This window comes from Schistocerca americana, unplaced genomic scaffold, assembly GCF_021461395.2.
Source record: "Schistocerca americana isolate TAMUIC-IGC-003095 unplaced genomic scaffold, iqSchAmer2.1 HiC_scaffold_380, whole genome shotgun sequence".
Classification (NCBI taxonomy): Eukaryota; Metazoa; Arthropoda; class Insecta; order Orthoptera; family Acrididae; genus Schistocerca; species Schistocerca americana.
The window spans coordinates 90,001-97,500 of NW_025726105.1; the positions used below are offsets into that span (position 1 = coordinate 90,001).

At 55.6% G+C, this 7,500-nt stretch overlaps 3 non-coding genes across 3 annotated transcripts in view; all 3 read right to left on the reverse strand.

Moving 5' to 3' along the window:
* Nucleotides 1-1,595, reverse strand: part of LOC124581906 — a 4,223-nt gene extending 2,628 nt beyond the window's left edge. Inside the window, exon 1 of the ribosomal RNA XR_006973555.1 lies at nucleotides 1-1,595. This exon is cut by the window's left edge and continues 2,628 nt beyond it. This is a non-coding gene — a ribosomal RNA (large subunit ribosomal RNA).
* Nucleotides 1,596-1,783: 188 nt separating this feature from the next.
* LOC124581882 lies at nucleotides 1,784-1,938 on the reverse strand. The gene has a single exon (XR_006973533.1). It is a non-coding gene; the product is annotated as a 5.8S ribosomal RNA (ribosomal RNA).
* A 351-nt stretch (nucleotides 1,939-2,289) lies between these two features.
* LOC124581893 lies at nucleotides 2,290-4,199 on the reverse strand. The gene has a single exon (XR_006973543.1). It is a non-coding gene; the product is annotated as a small subunit ribosomal RNA (ribosomal RNA).
* Between the last annotated feature and the right edge of the window lie 3,301 nt (nucleotides 4,200-7,500).

A 7,500-nucleotide genomic window follows, 5' to 3' on the forward strand; every position in this document is an offset into this window, starting at 1 on the left:
GATTCCGACTTCCATGGCCACCGTCCTGCTGTCTTAAGCAACCAACGCCTTTCATGGTTTCCCATGAGCGTCGATTCGGGCGCCTTAACTCGGCGTTTGGTTCATCCCACAGCGCCAGTTCTGCTTACCAAAAGTGGCCCACTTGGCACTCCGATCCGAGTCGTTTGCTCGCGGCTTCAGCATATCAAGCAAGCCGGAGATCTCACCCATTTAAAGTTTGAGAATAGGTTGAGGTCGTTTCAGCCCCAAGGCCTCTAATCATTCGCTTTACCGGATGAGACTCGTACGAGCACCAGCTATCCTGAGGGAAACTTCGGAGGGAACCAGCTACTAGATGGTTCGATTAGTCTTTCGCCCCTATACCCAGCTCCGACGATCGATTTGCACGTCAGAATCGCTACGGACCTCCATCAGGGTTTCCCCTGACTTCGTCCTGGCCAGGCATAGTTCACCATCTTTCGGGTCCCAACGTGTACGCTCTAGGTGCGCCTCACCTCGCAATGAGGACGAGACGCCCCGGGAGTGCGGAGGCCGCCGCCCCGTGAAGGGCGGGGAAGCCCCATCCTCCCTCGGCCCGCGCAAGGCGAGACCTTCACTTTCATTACGCCTTTAGGTTTCGTACAGCCCAATGACTCGCGCACATGTTAGACTCCTTGGTCCGTGTTTCAAGACGGGTCGTGAAATTGTCCAAAGCTGAAGCGCCGCTGACGGGAGCGATTATTCCGCCCGAGAGCATCCCGAGCCAACAGCGGCGCGGGTCCGGGGCCGGGCCAGGTAGGTCCGTCATCCGGGAAGAACCGCGCGCGCTTGCCGGGAGCCCGAGCGCCCAAAGGGGCGAATCGACTCCTCCAGATATACCGCCGGGCAGCCAGCCAGGACACCGGGGCTCTGCCCAACAGACGCGAACCGAGGCCCGCGGAAGGACAGGCTGCGCACCCGGGCCGTAGGCCGGCACCCAGCGGGTCGCGACGTCCTACTAGGGGAGAAGTGCGGCCCACCGCACACCGGAACGGCCCCACCCCGCGGCGAGTGGAAAGGCAACCGGACACGACCCCGCCGCGGATTGCTCCGCGCGGGCGGCCGGCCCCATCTGCCGAGGGCGGAGGCCAGTGGCCGGATGGGCGTGAATCTCACCCGTTCGACCTTTCGGACTTCTCACGTTTACCCCAGAACGGTTTCACGTACTTTTGAACTCTCTCTTCAAAGTTCTTTTCAACTTTCCCTCACGGTACTTGTTCGCTATCGGTCTCGTGGTCATATTTAGTCTCAGATGGAGTTTACCACCCACTTGGAGCTGCACTCTCAAGCAACCCGACTCGAAGGAGAGGTCCCGCCGACGCTCGCACCGGCCGCTACGGGCCTGGCACCCTCTACGGGCCGTGGCCTCATTCAAGTTGGACTTGGGCTCGGCGCGAGGCGTCGGGGTAGTGGACCCTCCCAAACACCACATGCCACGACAGGCGGCAGCCTGCGGGGTTCGGTGCTGGACTCTTCCCTGTTCGCTCGCCGCTACTGGGGGAATCCTTGTTAGTTTCTTTTCCTCCGCTTAGTAATATGCTTAAATTCAGCGGGTAGTCTCGCCTGCTCTGAGGTCGTTGTACGAGGTGTCGCACGCCACACCGCCAGCCGGCTGTGCACGCTACCGAGTAAGTACCGGTATGCGAACCGCCAGGCGACGGGCGCGCATCGCACGTTTAAGGAGGCGCGGCCGGCCCCACAGGCGGCCGCGACGCTCCCAGGTCTGCGAAGCGGGGCAAACGCCGCGCGCTTCAGTATACGTAGCCGACCCTCAGCCAGACGTGGCCCGGGAACGGAATCCATGGACCGCAATGTGCGTTCGAAACGTCGATGTTCATGTGTCCTGCAGTTCACATGTCGACGCGCAATTTGCTGCGTTCTTCATCGACCCACGAGCCGAGTGATCCACCGTCCTGGGTGATCTTTTCTTAGTTTACACTGTCTCTTTCAAGACAGTTGCATAGGCGGGACGTAGGCGTGTGGCGGCCCCTGTTCAAGCGTTCTGTGTCCAACGGCCTCACGGCCGATGGGCGTCGTACGGCTCCACACCGGAGCGGACAGGCAGTCGGGCGAAAGTCATTCAAAACCGGCGCCAGGCGCCAGGTGCCGCAGGCCAGCCGCTCCAGCGCTTCAGCGCTCGTACCACACAACATTGGCGTTAGTTTTGAGAAGCACGCGTGGTTCCGCACGCGGCGCACGGCTACTGCGAGCCGTACAGGTAGCGTGTTGCGCGACACGACACGCACATCGAAAGACATGCAGTCTAGTCGGTAATGATCCTTCCGCAGGTTCACCTACGGAAACCTTGTTACGACTTTTACTTCCTCTAAATGATCAAGTTTGGTCATCTTTCCGGTAGCATCGGCAACGACAGAGTCAATGCCGCGTACCAGTCCGAAGACCTCACTAAATCATTCAATCGGTAGTAGCGACGGGCGGTGTGTACAAAGGGCAGGGACGTAATCAACGCGAGCTTATGACTCGCGCTTACTGGGAATTCCTCGTTCATGGGGAACAATTGCAAGCCCCAATCCCTAGCACGAAGGAGGTTCAGCGGGTTACCCCGACCTTTCGGCCTAGGAAGACACGCTGATTCCTTCAGTGTAGCGCGCGTGCGGCCCAGAACATCTAAGGGCATCACAGACCTGTTATTGCTCAATCTCGTGCGGCTAGAAGCCGCCTGTCCCTCTAAGAAGAAAAGTAATCGCTGACAGCACGAAGGATGTCACGCGACTAGTTAGCAGGCTAGAGTCTCGTTCGTTATCGGAATTAACCAGACAAATCGCTCCACCAACTAAGAACGGCCATGCACCACCACCCACCGAATCAAGAAAGAGCTATCAATCTGTCAATCCTTCCGGTGTCCGGGCCTGGTGAGGTTTCCCGTGTTGAGTCAAATTAAGCCGCAGGCTCCACTCCTGGTGGTGCCCTTCCGTCAATTCCTTTAAGTTTCAGCTTTGCAACCATACTTCCCCCGGAACCCAAAAGCTTTGGTTTCCCGGAGGCTGCCCGCCGAGTCATCGGAGGAACTGCGGCGGATCGCTGGCTGGCATCGTTTATGGTTAGAACTAGGGCGGTATCTGATCGCCTTCGAACCTCTAACTTTCGTTCTTGATTAATGAAAACATACTTGGCAAATGCTTTCGCTTCTGTTCGTCTTGCGACGATCCAAGAATTTCACCTCTAACGTCGCAATACGAATGCCCCCGCCTGTCCCTATTAATCATTACCTCGGGTTCCGAAAACCAACAAAATAGAACCGAGGTCCTATTCCATTATTCCATGCACACAGTATTCAGGCGGGCTTGCCTGCTTTAAGCACTCTAATTTGTTCAAAGTAAACGTGCCGGCCCACCGAGACACTCACTCAAGAGCACCCTGGTAGGATTGCAACGGGGTCCGCCTCGGGACGCACGAGCACGCACGAGGCGCGTCGCACGCCTTCAGCTCGCCCCACCGGCAGGACGTCCCACGATACATGCCAGTTAAACACCGACGGGCGGTGAACCAACAGCGTGGGACACAAATCCAACTACGAGCTTTTTAACCGCAACAACTTTAATATACGCTATTGGAGCTGGAATTACCGCGGCTGCTGGCACCAGACTTGCCCTCCAATAGATACTCGTTAAAGGATTTAAAGTGTACTCATTCCGATTACGGGGCCTCGGATGAGTCCCGTATCGTTATTTTTCGTCACTACCTCCCCGTGCCGGGAGTGGGTAATTTGCGCGCCTGCTGCCTTCCTTGGATGTGGTAGCCGTTTCTCAGGCTCCCTCTCCGGAATCGAACCCTGATTCCCCGTTACCCGTTACAACCATGGTAGGCGCAGAACCTACCATCGACAGTTGATAAGGCAGACATTTGAAAGATGCGTCGCCGGTACGAGGACCGTGCGATCAGCCCAAAGTTATTCAGAGTCACCAAGGCAAACGGACCGGACGAGCCGACCGATTGGTTTTGATCTAATAAAAGCGTCCCTTCCATCTCTGGTCGGGACTCTGTTTGCATGTATTAGCTCTAGAATTACCACAGTTATCCAAGTAACGTGGGTACGATCTAAGGAACCATAACTGATTTAATGAGCCATTCGCGGTTTCACCTTAATGCGGCTTGTACTGAGACATGCATGGCTTAATCTTTGAGACAAGCATATGACTACTGGCAGGATCAACCAGGGAGCTGCGTCAACTAGAGCTGAGCAGCCGGCCGCCCGGGAGTGTGTCCCGGGGGCCCGCGCGAACACGCAAGCGTCCGCTCAATTATTCTGCAAACAGGAGGAGGCTGAGCTCCCCTGCACAATACACCTCGAAACCCTCTCAGGTCCCGGCGGCGCGCAGCGCCGTCCTAAGTACTTGGTCGGGTTCGAGAGAGGCGCAATCGCCCGGAGTTTGGCGAGTAGACGCTTTAGGTGCGACCACCCGTGCTCCCAACTGAGCTTGCCGCTGCCGACAGAGGCCCGGGAGCGTGCTGTCGTGGCATTGCCGGCGGGAGACAACACGCGCCACCTACGGTGGCCGGCAGCTCCAACGCCAGCGCCACAGAAGGACAAAAGCCCCACTTGGGTGCCGAAGCGAACTCTCCCAACACAGCGCACGCGCCAACACGTCCGCACAGCTGCGATACAATCCACCTGCGAGAACCGCAGAGGCGACCGAGCAGCAGACGGCGTCGCGGCGCCGAGCGCCGGGCGGCGGCGCATCCTCAGCGCACACAGTCCTCAATCGGACCAGCACACTGCAGATGTCCACCGCGCTTCGCACCGGGCCCGCGAGGACCTACTTTGGCCGCACGGCGCCGCGTGCAGGGTGCGCCGGCGCGCAGCTGCGCCGCCTGCCGCCTCCGTCGGCCGGCGCGCCTGCCACTGGCCGCCCCCACCAGCCGGCTGTAGCGCGTGCGCCCACGCACCGCGCGGCCAGCACGCCGGAAGGCCCCCCCTCACCGGCCGGGGACGGTCCCACCCAGCCACCGCCGCGTATCGCTTCACACCCACATGCCATTCACGTTCGTGGGCATGGTGGGTATCGCTGAAACAACCGGTTGGTAGCTCAACCGATCGTCGCCATCACTGATTCACCTCTAGCGAGAACAACCGCACCACAACGGTTTACCAGTTCTTCATTTGCGTAACGTCACCAGCAAACGTAGACGTCCATCGCCATTTGCAAATTCAACGATTGTTGCATGCCTGTGTCAGGTGTCACGACACACTATGTCTGCCCACATACACGCAACAACATGTGCACGCTTCGCGAACACGTGGAAGGTGGCCCCCGTACGTATGCGATGTCCATTGCGCGAACGACTGTCAACCGGCCTCTGTCGCATGTCGCAGATGTGGAACGCAGTGCACCATGCTATCACGGTGTGTGAGAAGAGACGACTACGTCTGACAACACGCGCCACTACATCAACAGACGGCTCATGCTGATCGCCATCCACGGCATACCATACTGCAATCCAGCTCTTATAGGGAGACGACACGTAGCTGAGTGCACAATATTTGGACCGTATGGTTCGCCGTTGTTGGCGCAGTCGTGGTACGGTCACACATGTACCACGATGTATCATTCAGTACATGAGGACCAATGTGCGGTACAGTGTGTGATTTGGACGTACAACATCAGCGGACAGTTGCCACAAGCCGTACCACAACGTAGGCTGTGCTTCGCCATGCGAATGCCAATGAACAACTGCGAAGGGCATTGAGCATGTACGTCCTGCCGCCATCCGCATTACAGTGTATAGCTGCAAGGTGTTTAACATGAAGCGATACTCTGGGGACCGGGCAGTGCGAGTAGCAAACTATATTGCGGGGGTTGCAGTTAGGCAACACTACACTAATTTAACGCGTCGTATGACAATTACAGAGCAGGTTAAGGCCCAACGTGTGTTGGGTTAAGGCCCAACGTGTGTTGGGTTAAGGCCCAACGTGTGTTGGGTTAAGGCCCAACGTGTGTTGGGTTAAGGCCCAACGTGTGTTGGGTTAAGGCCCAACGTGTGTTGGGTTAAGGCCCAACGTGTGTTGGGTTAAGGCCCAACGTGTGTTGGGTTAAGGCCCAACGTGTGTTGGGTTAAGGCCCAACGTGTGTTGGGTTAAGGCCCAACGTGTGTTGGGTTAAGGCCCAACGTGTGTTGGGTTAAGGCCCAACGTGTGTTGGGTTAAGGCCCAACGTGTGTTGGGTTAAGGCCCAACGTGTGTTGGGTTAAGGCCCAACGTGTGTTGGGTTAAGGCCCAACGTGTGTTGGGTTAAGGCGCAACATAGGTTAGGTTAAGGCGCAACATAGGTTAGGTTAAGGCGCAACATAGGTTAGGTTAAGGCGCAACATAGGTTAGGTTAAGGCGCAACATAGGTTAGGTTAAGGCGCAACATAGGTTAGGTTACGGCGCAACATAGGTTAGGTTAAGGCGCAACATAGGTTAGGTTAAGGCGCAACATAGGTTAGGTTACGGCGCAACATAGGTTAGGTTAAGGCGCAACATAGGTTAGGTTAAGGCGCAACATAGGTTAGGTTAAGGCGCAACATAGGTTAGGTTAAGGCGCAACATAGGTTAGGTTAAGGCGCAACATAGGTTAGGTTAAGGCGCAACATAGGTTAGGTTAAGGCGCAACATAGGTTAGGTTAAGGCGCAACATAGGTTAGGTTAAGGCGCAACATAGGTTAGGTTACGGCGCAACATAGGTTAGGTTAAGGCGCAACATAGGTTAGGTTAAGGCGCAACATAGGTTAGGTTAAGGCGCAACATAGGTTAGGTTATGGCGCAACATAGGTTAGGTTACGGCGCAACATAGGTTAGGTTACGGCGCAACATAGGTTAGGTTAAGGCGCAACATAGGTTAGGTTAAGGCGCAACATAGGTTAGGTTAAGGCGCAACATAGGTTAGGTTAAGGCGCAACATAGGTTAGGTTAAGGCGCAACATAGGTTAGGTTAAGGCGCAACATAGGTTAGGTTAAGGCGCAACATGGGTTAGGTTAAGGCGCAACATGGGTTAGGTTAAGGCGCAACATGGGTTAGGTTAAGGCGCAACATGGGTTAGGTTAAGGCGCAACATGGGTTAGGTTAAGGCGCAACATGGGTTAGGTTAAGGCGCAACATGGGTTAGGTTAAGGCGCAACATGGGTTAGGTTAAGGCGCAACATGGGTTAGGTTAAGGCGCAACATGGGTTAGGTTAAGGCGCAACATGGGTTAGGTTAAGGTACAATATGGGTTAGGTTAAGGTACAATATGGGTTAGGTTAAGGTACAATATGGGTTAGGTTAAGGTACAATATGGGTTAGGTTAAGGTACAATATGGGTTAGGTTAAGGTACAATATGGGTTAGGTTAAGGTACAATATGGGTTAGGTTAAGGTACAATATGGGTTAGGTTAAGGTACAATATGGGTTAGGTTAAGGTACAATACGGGTTAGGTTAAGGTACAATACGGGTTAGGTTAAGGTACAATACGGGTTAGGTTAAGGTACAATACGGGTTAGG